Below are 12500 nucleotides of genomic sequence, written 5' to 3' on the forward strand. Positions count from 1 at the left end.
GTACATACAGTGATTCCTATACAATGTTTGAAAATAGATAAAACTTACTTATGATGTTAGAAGTCAGGATAGCAGCTGCTTTTGGTGGGGGATAGTGAGTGGAGGGCCATCCAAACTAGGTTTCTGGGGGTGGGGGTGCTGGTGGTGGTGTGAGATGCTGCTGCTGCTGCTTTTTTTTTGAGGCAGAATCTCACTCTGTTGCCCAGCCTGGAGTGCAGTGGTGAGATCTCAGTTCACTGTAGCCTCAACTTCCTGGGTTCAAGTGATTCTCCTGCCTCAGCCTCCCAAGTAGCTGGGATTACAGGCATGTGCCACCACACTCAGCTAATTTTGGTATTTTTAGTAGAGATGGGGTTTTACCATGTTGGCCAGGCTTGGTCTCGAACTCCTGACCTCAAGTGATCTGCCCACCTCGGCCTCCAAAAGTACTGGGATTACAGTTGTGAGCCACTCTACCTGACCTAATGTGCTTCTTCTTGATCTGGGTGTTGGTTGCATGGGAGTGTATGGCTGGAAAATTTATTGAGATGCATGCCTACAATTTGTGTTCTTTTTTATCTACATGTGGAGCTTCAAATGAAAACGTGATAATGTCTCTGCACCCTTATCCTCATAGATTGCAGCCTGGAATGGAAGCCTGCTTTGTGGTTTTTCCACCAGTGAAAGAGTTTAGTAATACTCAGCATTTTCTTATGTCTGGCCCAAAGTAGGCACTCAATAAATATTTGCTGAATAAGTAAAGAATGGGTGCTACAGCACAGTTCTAGACAATCCTGACACCCAGCTGCATTCTTGCCCTAGATGATGGGAAATAAATTAGATTGAGAATAAATTTTGTATCATGATAATAAATCCTTCTTTAAAAAAAAAAAAGGAAAGGGTCAGAAGCTATTAGGTAAGGATGCCAGGGAATTTAAAAAGGTCTCATAGGGACATTTCTATTATCAGAGATTTTCCTTATCTAAACCATTGTGGCAGACATTTAGGAGGGAAGCCTCAAACCTCCTGTGTGCCATCTGGCTCAAATCCACATGTGCATGCATGCGGGTGTCCTCACTGGCAGTGGAGAGCAGCCCAGATGTACGGCGATGGGGGCCTCCTTGTAAGGAGCTTCTCCTCTGTTCCACAGCCCCTGGGAGGCCTTAATCAGGTTCAGTTCAGTTGGATCTTTGATGTCATCTCTGTGTGAATGCTGCATGATCATTTTCTCTTGGTCTTTGATGAACAAAATGTGAGGGGAGATGTTTGACCTGGGGGCATGGCTTGTGGCAAGACAGGAAGTGCCTCATCTTGTTGGGGTACATAAAAGGGCAATTAAAGGGTACCGCTAACCAGTACACGCCTATTCACGGGTCTGCCAAGACTCTTTCAGGAAGTGTGACAGGGCATGAGCACAGAGCTGCAAAGAGGGGCGGATCTGAGGCAGTGGCGACTGAGATTTCCCTACCTCCAGCCCGAGTGGAATCTTACTCAGTCCTCCACACCCTCTAGCCAAACCCGAAAATCAGGAGGCCAAAGTGACAAGCGTTTGAGAGACAGCTTAAGCTGTATAAAAGGCTGGTTGAAGTCATTTTCCCATTAGAAGATTGTGGATGGGGAATGTACAAACATGCATTCCAACATAGACCAGTACTGTCCCCATTAAACTTGGATTTCGCTTTCTTTTTTAAGGCTCAGGAAACATTATGCCACACAAGTCAAATCCAACGAATAGTACAATATTAAGAAATGTGTACCTTTTGAAACCAGCTTCCAAAGATGGGACTCGTCTGTTAAGATAGCTGCCCTTCCCTTGGCCCTGATGAGATGGCCTTGGTTTTAGGGAGCGACTTCAGAACTGGGTTCTCTTTACACCATTGTTGAGTGGTGGTGAGCTAACACTTGGATGGAACTGGAAGCCCTCTGCCTGGGATCTCTCAGAGACCTGCTTCTCTCTAATGAGGAAGTTGCCTAATCAGTTCATGTAACATGGATATCTTTGTTTTGCTCAAATATCAAATACCAGTGACATTTTCTTGGACATGAAGTCAAGGAGTGAAGCCCACCTTCCAAGGGCAGTCTAGTTCAGAGGGTCTTGTGGAGTCCATCCAGAGGATTGGACACCCCGGCTCTTGGTGCTTGGGTCTGACTCTCAGCCCTGGATGTCATCCTCAGAGGACAGTCATCTTTAGAATAAGAGTTGTTGTGGGCACTGCTGAGGGGCTGGGGTAATCAGCCTGAGGGAACAGGGCTGGGTGAAGTGGAGAGAAGAGCCAGGAGGACAGTTGGGTAACGCAGGCTTTGGAACTACCAGAATAGGCTGACAGACCCTAGGTGTTGAGAACAACCAACAAACATACATAATCAGCATTAAGCCCTGGCTATGGTACTGATAACCCTTCTCCGCTTCTGCTTCTAATGCTGCCACCTTTAGACCCATTTTGAGGGTGACAAAAAGCCTGCCCTTTTATTTATTTATTTGAGACAGAGAGACAGACACAGAGAGAGATTGGTTGTAAAGATCCCTGCAAATCTCACTACGTGAGCTTGGGTAGGTCAGTTGTCATGTAGGTCCTGGAGATTCCATTTTCTACTCTGCTGTAGAAGGAAGGAAATTGGACTCTCTAGTCTTTAAGGTCCCCTTCTGCTCAAAGTTCTGCATTCCATAGCATCTTCCAAACAGCTTCCCAGGGAGGTGTTTTCACCAGAGGCTACAATTAAAATTCAAATATGTTTCCTGTGAAGGAGAGTGTTGTAAGCCTCATTAACACTAACATCTCAGGTCAAATGTGTTTTCCAGATATACTTTATGCATTGAGCATCCAGGACACAAGTTTGGCTCATTTATATTGAAAGAGAAAGAGAGGAACACTCTGGAAAAGGGGGAACTGACCAAGGAGTTCAGGATTGAGTGATGTTCTATGGAGGGTGCTCTGACCACTATTTTATGTAAAAGATTATTCGAGGCAAATTTCAAGATTCCAGAGGCAGGATTTCTTTATTCTTATAACTGGCCCCGGAAACCAGAATCCTCCAGGATCCACAGTTGGAAACAGAAGGCAGTCAGACTTTGAGATGCCCCCCAATCATGCCCATCTCCTGGTGCCCATACCTTTTTATAATCTCTCCCTCTTATGTGTGAGCTGGACCTGGAATCTCAAACTTCATTCATGTAAGGGTGGGGATGGTCTATATTTGTTGTTATTCTATACATGCTATGTACTTGAAATTTTACCAATGAGAACCTATTTTGAACATTCATTATTCTAGTAAACAGGCTACTATTATTGTTTAAAAAAACACAACAGCCTATTTCTGGCATTGAATATGTTAATTTGCAAGCCTTAAGTTTGATTGAGATACGGATTAGAAACATTTGTAGTAGCTACCTCTGGACTGTGGGTTTCCTAATGAGGACTCCTGCTGATCCCTGCAGGTCTGTGCATTCTTGAGTAGAACGCTTTCTTGAGCTTGGGCAGTCTAGCCCTAGACTTATAGCTAAAACCAAATTACACACACACACACACACACACACACACACACACACACACGACACACTCGCAGCGCCCCCTGCACATGCTGAACTATCTTAAAACAAATTACAGTCAAGTAGTAAATAAAGGTAGGTTTGCAGAAGGGTCATAATTCTCGTTCACATGGATGGCCAAACCCTTAGTCTCTTGTTTGTCTTTACAATTATTTATTTCTTGCTTTCTCATTCTCCACCTGGTGCCCTAGAGTTTTTCTGAGATATGGTGGGAATAAAAAGGATGATTACAGTTCCCTACTACTCCAAGCAGGGTTGAGAAAAGAGTTGAGGAGTGGAGGGAGGGGCTGAGGTGGTGGAGTTGTTCCCACAGCCTTTGGATCACCAAGGACTCCAGGTCTGTGCCGTTGGAGGTTGCGTGTGGGCAGCAGCCATGGCTCAGATGTGGTGGGTGTCCCAGGGTTTCGGCCTGTGATAGGCAGCTGGTCGTGGGGCCCTCCGTCTTATAAAGATACTGTTGGACTGGGCCGCCTGAGCACATCAAGAATGGTCAAAGACACTCTGGGGCTGGATTGCCCTGGCTCAAGATCCCATTAATGTTCTAAAAATATATAGCTCATAACCAAGTACAGTATTGGCACCTACATTCTAACCACTGTCCTTTTAAATGCTCTGCTCAACACGTTTAGAGATGCATCTGCCAGTTTTATATTGAAGATCTGTAGGCTTCCGTGTCCTTGGAGGGCAGTTTGGTGACCCAAGGCAGCAAACCTCCTTTCCAGATAGAATTTGGGGATCTAGGCCTCATGGAAGGTATTTCCTAGAACTCCCTTATCAAACTACTACTAACCTGGTAAACAATGGAAATCAAATATCTTAGATTAATAAAAGTTTGCAAAATAAAAAATAAATTGATCATAAGAACATGATCTGTTCTCAGAACTGTTTCTTTTTCTGGTTTTACAGGAAGCAGTTGGCTGAGAGGCAATGGCTGGGACCTGTTCACATTAAGGTCTTCATCCACCCCCATCCCCACTGGGCCTCAGTCATTCATGAACATTTTGCCTTGGCTTATGGTTATTCATTCCCTTTCCTCCTGTAGACCAGAGTTTTTAAATTAACTCCTTGCTTTTTAGCATGTGCACATGTAGGGTTGCTGCACGTGGGTAGCATAGCTGCAGTGCAATGGCTCATGGGGCTTTCCAAGAGGCTGACAACAGCCATGAAGTATGATTTGTTCAATGAACAGAAATGGCGCTGTCCTCTGGGAGTGCCCCCAGCCTCTGGGTCCCTCGCTGGTCAGGACTGGCTTGGACTGTGCCCATGGAAAGATGTGTTTCTTACTGGCTCCTCTCCTCCGGGCTGAGTTTATGCTGACCAAGCTCCAATTGTATTTTGCTTTCTAGCCTGCCTGGGTGGGTAAGAAAGGAGCAGGTTTCTTTTGGGTGGGGAGGAACATTCCTTTCTTCCTGTGGGGAAGGTGGTATTTATGTTTCTCAGAAAAGAACTTCCCGAAGAATAACATATTGCTATATGCTTTGGATGTTTGGGGTAAAAAAAAGAACAATTTAAGCAATCTATTTCTACTCTAAAGTGCTGTCAGAAGGGTCAAGAGGGAGTACAACCTAGGAGAGCCCCTCTTCGGATTTAGCATGCGAAGAGAGCATTGGTGCTGAACTCTGCTTAAAATCACCTTGGAGCTTTTTAAAAAAATACCAATGCCAAGTTCCACCCCAGACTGAATAAATCGGACTCTCTTGGCGATGAGGTCTGAGTCTTGGTATTTTTTTAAAGCTCCCCAGTTGATTTGAATGTGTGGCCAAGGTTGAGAACCACTGCAGTAGAGTATTGCATAGCTTATATTAGAGTGTGAGCAAGATGGACTCTTGATTACCTGAGGCTAAGTGAAAAAAAATAAAATATCGGTTATTTACTGAGTGCCTTCTCTTTGTCAGCTGTTGTACTGGGCAGTTACCTTATATTAACCCACAATCCCCACAACAGCTGGACAAAGCAGGTGATATGTTCTGTCTCCATTTTACAGAAGAGAAATTGAAGCTTAGAAAGATGAGCTGATGTGCACAAGGTCACCTAGCTGAAAGTGGTGGAATTTGAGGTAAGGTCGATGAGATTCCAAAGCTACTAAACCCTGTGCTCCTGTAAAGGACCCGTCGAGGGGCTGATGGCGAGATAGGATGCTGCATTTGTGGCTATGGTAATGGGACAGTTAATAAAGAGAAGCAATTTCAAGGTACTTTAAAGGACAAATTCCAAGTGTTCATCTGCCGTGTGCTTTCCTTGGCTCTTCCCATGTTTCCTGCTGCTGCTATTCCCTTTTCTTCTGTCATTTAGTATGGCTTCTTCTGGCTTTCCAGAAGATAAGCTGTGCTAGAATACAGCACATGTCAAAACTGAAATCCATTGTCTTTCTATCCAAGCCAGTTTCTACCCCTGTGAGCTGCATTCTGCAATGGAGCACCTCCAGTCCCCCAGGCATGGCAGCCTGGAACCTGGAGCTCATCCATAACCCTTTCCATATCCTGATGTCCCCACCATGTGGATGACAGAACTTGGTCTAGAGCCAGCTCCTAATGATATGAAACCCTCCTCCTCTCTCTTGCCTATTGTCGTTAGTTCTTCTCTCCTTCTTCCTTCTGTTTGATCATTTTTTGACAGAAAAGGCATGCTACTTGTTTAAAAACAGGAGTAAAACATAGTGTAAATTTCTCTGAGTATGGCCTTTCACAGAGTTTTGACTTTCAGAAGCATGTTAATGTTCTACATATTAAAACAATAAAATCAAACTAGCAATTAGGAGAAAGTAAAAAAAGCATCCCCAAACTAGAAGAAAACGGAAGCAAATGAACCCCACTGTATTTCAGATGGATAACATGACCACAGTGAAAAAAACCTGATTGGAATAACTTATGAACGTGGTATTCAACTCTATCCATGCTGTCTTGGATAGGGCGGTGAGATAAGAATAACCAAGTCCTGAACTCTTTATAGTAGGTTTGCTTTTGGGAGAAACCCTTCTGAGACTATTTTAGGTATATTACAGGATTGAGTAATGAATAAATTAGTTCATATTGTTGGGAACAAGAGTTGTCATCGTGGAATAAGAGAGGTACAAATGTGTAAGTCAAGAAAGAACCCTGTAGGAACTGATTGGAATTAGAGGCATTGGTGTGGACTCAGAATCGTGTGTATGAGTATCGTGTATAGATACAGATATATGCATATTTCCAAGCTCTGTCCACTGAAAAGGCCAAGAGGCAATGAAAGTCCAGCAGCAATGAGTACATCTGACACCCAGATCTTGGTCTCTGGTATCATTCCGCAATAAAGGGAACCAGGGCTCCTTGGAGAAATGACTGATCCTCAGGCTGAGGCAAGGAAGGTACAAAATGAACCTGAAATATCTTGTTATACCAGAAATGAAGAAACTGATAAAGGAAAAAAGATGGAATGTATCACTAGGACACAGAAAGCAGCTTGAAAGGATTCTGACCGGTCAAGTCAGAGATAATTTGAGCACTTAAAGACAATAGTGAATTATAAACCATTGAAGAAGAAAGAAGTCATGAGTCTATACTGGTAATAAATAGACAAAGAAATCAGTAGAGAAGAAAGGACATCTCTTGCTTATAGTGGAATACCAAGTACCTGACTAGTAAATGTGTAAGGAGTGCTACAGTTGGAAAAGTCATCATTTCGTGACTGGTCGTAGTGAAATTACTTCTAGTAAGAATCATCAATAGATGCCATCATAGTCTGAGTTGTTTTAACAGAATTATCATAAACTAGGTAGCTGTGAAACAGCAGACATTTATTTCTCACAGTTATGGAGGCTGGGAAGTCCAAGATCAAGGTGCTGGCATATTTGATGTCTAGCAAGGGCCCTCTTCCTTTAGATGGACACCTTTTTTCACTGCAGCCTCATATGGCAGAAGGGGCAAGGCAGCTCTCCAAGGTCTCCTTTGTTAATGGCACTAATCCCAGTCATAAGGGCTCTACCTTTATGACCCAATCACCTTCCAAAGGCCCTACCTCTTAGTACCATGACATTGGGGATTAGGTTTCAACATATGAATTTTGGGGGGATGCAAATATTCAGACCATAGCAGATACTAGATCTAGGAGAGAAGTTTTGATGAAGAACAGATGATGAGATGGATGCCTCCACAGTGGCCCTGAAATGGGGTTGGAAACTAGAGACACCCAAAACATAGGTGATGCCTCAAGTCAGACACCCAACAAACCATTCTCTCTCAACATCCATGTCATAAAAAACAGCATAGTCTAGTCCCAAAGCTCTCTTTTAGATTGGGTTTTTCAGTGACTTTAAACCTTAAAATAGAAGTGTACCAAGCAGACACCTCATTTTTCAGTGTAGAATTAAGTTCTGCTGATAACGGATGGATACTTTCCACATTAATGTAAAATGTGAGCACGCATCTCAAGATAGTGTAATGCACTCCAGGAACCGACAGTGATATATTAAGATACTGATTAGATGTAAAACTGATACATCATTCCTTACAGTGTACACGAATAGTACCAGTGCATAACAGTGCCTTTTGGGACTGAGGTCATTTATTTTTTCTCCTGGATATATTGTTTATATCATGTTCTCTCCCTCATGTTATATATTAAATTGTTTAATGTAAGCCATAAGAGAGCAAATGTCACTTAAAGGTCTTTTCCCTCCCTCTTAAAATCTGAAGAATCAAATCTTCTAAAGCAGGTGATCTGTCAGTTTTCATTCCTGAATGTCATTGGTACGTATGGCTTTTCTTATCAGTTCATTTCATATTCCCAAATCAAATGACTATTAATCTACAACATCTGAGTAGAAAGACTGGGGGCTTCCTGACTTTTATGCAGTCTAGTTTCTGGGTCCCAAATGTGTGTCTTCAGGTAGAAAAACTTCCCTGAAGTTGATAGGAAAATCAATTCATCATTAGAAAGTTTGCTAGGAGGGAAAGGCTGTTTAGAAGCAAGTTGATAATTAATAACCACTATTATTATTTTTGGAAAATCTGCGTGTGTGTGTGTGTGTAGTGTGCATAGTGATATTAGGGTAAAGCAACTATATATCTTGGAAAATAGAATGATCCAAAATTATACTCTTCTGTTATCATAAACATCTCTTCAATCTAGAACTACAGCAATAATAATCACTACTTATTGAGGTTTGCCGTGCACTGTGTACTGTGCAAGAACTTTATATACATCATCTCACTTAATCTGCACCAAAATACATCCACTATGAGGTGACTATGATTATTCCACATCCAATCCATCAGCAAATCTTGTTGTCTCTGCCTTCAAAATATCTTCTGCATCTGTTTCCCAACACCTTCCCCTGTGACCGCCCAGTCTAAACTGTTCTCATCGATTGCCTGGATTACTGTAATAGCCTCATAATAGGTTTCTCTGCTTCCGTCTGGTCTCTGTGGTATTTGTTAGTGCTGTTCACACAATATTCCATCTTGCAGGCACATGGCAGGGTTGTATTCTCCCACTGCCTTTGAAGTCAGATGCTGTCAGCTGATTTGCTTTGGCCAATGAAATGAAATGTGAGTGGAAGTGACGCGTGTCACTTCCAGGTTGATGCTTTAGGGCCCGTGCATGAGTTGTTGTGCTCTTTCCTTTCTGTCGTGGTGATCTACAATGATTCAAATAGAGGCTGCTCGGTCCCCAGTTTCCAGGGTGGGGCAGAACCCCAGCCAACTTACAGTGGATGGGGAGTGTAAGTGGAAAGAACCTTGGCTTTTATAAGCCACTCAGAGTTTGTGGTTGTTCATTACAGCAGCATGATCTAGCCTATCCTGATTGACGGGCTCCCTTTGTAGTCTCCTCTTCAAACTGCAACTGAAGTTGTTCTTTGAAACATACATCAGCCTATGCTGCTAAGAACTTCTAATGGCTTTTCATCACCATAGAATGAGAACCAAAGTGCTCTCTTTTAGGCCTTTTATGATCTGGCTTTGACCTCATTTCCTACCACTTTCCCCATCGCTCCCTTTCCTCAAGCCACACTGGCTGGCCTCTTTGCTGTCACTTGATCATTCCTCAAATGTTCCTGCCTCAGGGGCTTTGCACCTGCACTCTGCTTCTGCCTGGATGACTTTTGCCTGGATATGATGATGCTCCCTCCGCCCTTTATTCTACCCTCTGTTCAAATGCCTCCTTCTTAGAGAGGCCTTCCCGGATCACCTTATCTGAAATAGCCTCCCAGCACTCTAGCTCCTCACCCTACTTTATTTTTCTTTATAGCATGAATCAATTGACTGTTACATGACCCTGTAGTTTCTATTTCTTTGTCTCCTGTCTGTGTTCCTCCTGAGGGCAGGGATTTTTGCCTGTTTCACCCACTGCTTGAGCTTACTATATAGTTACTGTTCCACTCTGGGTACTCAGTTAATGTATAGTTACTGGCCCACTCTGGGCACTCAGTTAATGTGTAGAATAACTGTGAGCCCTATTTTACACACAGGGGAAACTAAGAAACAGTGGGGAAACAGAGAAGTGAAGTAACCTGACCAAGGTTACACAAGTAGTTACTAGGGAAGTTGTGATCAAGCCTAGTTCTCTGATTTAATGTACTCATAAGCTGGACTCATTGCCACACAGCACCCCAAAACTTTCATCAGCACGTGTGAGTGCTGTGTCCCTGGGTGACTAGGTCACCCCAGCCACGCACTTCCCCTGGTTTGCATTGATGAGGCCTGGGGTTAGGATGAGTGGTTTGGAGACAACCCACACTCAGTTGCGGTTCGTCTCATGGGTTGGAATCTGTTTTCTAACTTCATTCCCACTACACCCTCTCATTGTGCTAATAGAGAAGACTTGTCATATACTAAATTAAATCAGAGATCCAAAGGTCACTACTTGCCTTTAAAAGGAAAGGTTTCTGCACTTAACCTTGAAAATGCAAGTGTCTGTTGTTTGGGAATGCACTTTGTGCACAAAGGTCATGTAGCATTTTGAGGAGGCCCCTGTCCTGGAGGTTTGGAGGAGCCCTTGGGCTGGGCAGAGCTGACTTGCTCAGAGTTTGGAGGGCAGCGCTGCCTCCCCAACTGCACTGGACCTCACACTCACCTTGGAGCAGGGCTTGCCTTGCTCACAAAGTTCACAAGGACTGGAGATGCTGATAGAGAGGGGTTTGTCAATGAACATAAGGTTTGCCTGGATAATCAGCTAATCTCCAGCTGAAGTTTTTATACAGTCTCCGACTACTGGAAGAAGCAGCACCTTAGAGTTCATCAGATCAGTACTCTCAGAGCCTGGCCTGTGGACTGGCTGCCTTAGACTAAGCAGAAATGTCTTGCTGGGTCCAAAACTTCAGACTCAGAATTGTTGGGAGTGGAACTCAGGAATCTGCATATTTAACCAGCTCTCCAGGTGTTTCTCATGAGCGCTCCACTTTGGGTCTCATTCAAACTTCTCATTTTATAGGTTTAGAGAAACTGAGGCCTAGGGATTTGATTCTTGTGGAAATGATTATGTCAAATTGCAACAAGAAAAGGTGAAAGCAATTTTCAGGGTAAAATAAAATTTTAAGAATCATCATTCATCTCTGTTTTTGGCACAGATCTCCTTAATAAAAAAACATAAACATTAAAACACAGGTCCATATATGAAGCATGTGGCAAGTAGAGGTTTTCTCTAATATTCCTTGAAGTCGGTTTATAGATTCCCTGTACACCCTATTCTAGAGCAGATGACTCTCATCTGAAACAATAGCTTCCCATGAATTTTGCTCCAGTGTTGACTCAAAGAATGAAGGCTTCTAGGAGTTAGCTAGCATCTGGAAGAAGGGAGAGGAAGAAGAAGAGATTGAGGAAGAAAGAGATGAGTTAAACCCCAACAGGTTACTCACCAAAATAAATATTGTGAAGAGGTTTCTCAGGGGCCCTTGCTACATGAGGTGAGGGAATCGTGCACAGAGCGTTAGTAAAGTCAATGTATCCATGTGAACTACCAAAAAAAAAATTTTTTTTTTTTTTTTTTACAGATGTGAAGTCAGGCTAAGAGCCTATCAATCAGCCCAGAAATGACTAATTATTGGAGAACAGAAGATTCTCTGTGGTTTCTCCTTTGTATCAATACATGAAAAAAAAAACACCAGAATTTTGTGGTCAAATGTGGCTGTAAGTGAACAGATAAGAGCCGAAGCAAATGGAAGCATGCCTCCATTCCTAAGGGAAGTTGGTGAGCTGCCCACAGAATTTGCTGATAAAGACCCATCTGTTAAAACAAAGTCGAAGAGCGTTGGCAATGCATTTCAACCAGAGACCGTAAGTGGTTATTTTTTCTTGACAGGCTTGTTGGCTTTTTTTCTTTTAAAGCCCAGAAAACTATTTGAGAATGAAATATAGATGATGATATTGGCTTTAAGTTAATGTTACACTTTTTGTTTGGAGAGAGAAAAATCCGTCGGCCCAACTTCTCTGGTAAACACTGTTGCGTGATAAATTGTTATGAGAATAAAGTCATAAGGAAAACTCAGCTTCACAAATGACACACGTAGAAAAACAGCAGATGTCTGATGAAGTAAAGAACCAACTTACTGCCAAGACCTTGAAAAACAAAATTAATTTCCTTTCGTCTTTGATAATGATGATGTAATGTAGTTAATAGGAAGAGCCTGCCACGCTCAAGTAGTTATAAAAGGAGAAACGTTCGCCAGGCACCGGGTCAGTGCTATTACTCTCACTATGTCAGTCACTAGACGAAGCAAGTGAAAGAAGCAAGGAACTTTGTTTTGTGTTGTTTGCAATGTAACTGGACTTCGGCTGTATTATGACTTTTAAGCAGCTATTTCATAAAGAGGAAAAAGGCCGTTATGTAAGTTTTGCTCTGATGATTTCAGATATTTGAAGTCTTGGAAGTCATTATCAGTGAAAAAGATACTTCACAAGAATAAAACAAAGTCATCGATATTTTAGAGAACAATTACATTTCTATAGGGAGGAGAATGCTTTGATTTTAGGTAAATGAGGCACATGGCTGGTGCCCTTTCCCA

The 12500-nt window shown here is 42.7% G+C and overlaps 1 long non-coding RNA gene across 1 annotated transcript in view; it reads left to right on the forward strand.

The window, feature by feature from the left end:
- Nucleotides 1–12500, forward strand: part of LOC131381539 (uncharacterized) — a 141651-nt gene that overhangs the window by 79701 nt on the left and 49450 nt on the right. The window contains exon 3 of the long non-coding RNA XR_009210356.1: nt 11490–11772. This is a non-coding gene — a long non-coding RNA (uncharacterized LOC131381539). The remainder of the gene's footprint in view (nt 1–11489; nt 11773–12500) is intronic.

The sequence above is a fragment of the Hylobates moloch genome, unplaced genomic scaffold, assembly GCF_009828535.3.
Source record: "Hylobates moloch isolate HMO894 unplaced genomic scaffold, HMol_V3 SCAFFOLD_16, whole genome shotgun sequence".
NCBI lineage: Eukaryota > Metazoa > Chordata > Mammalia > Primates > Hylobatidae > Hylobates > Hylobates moloch.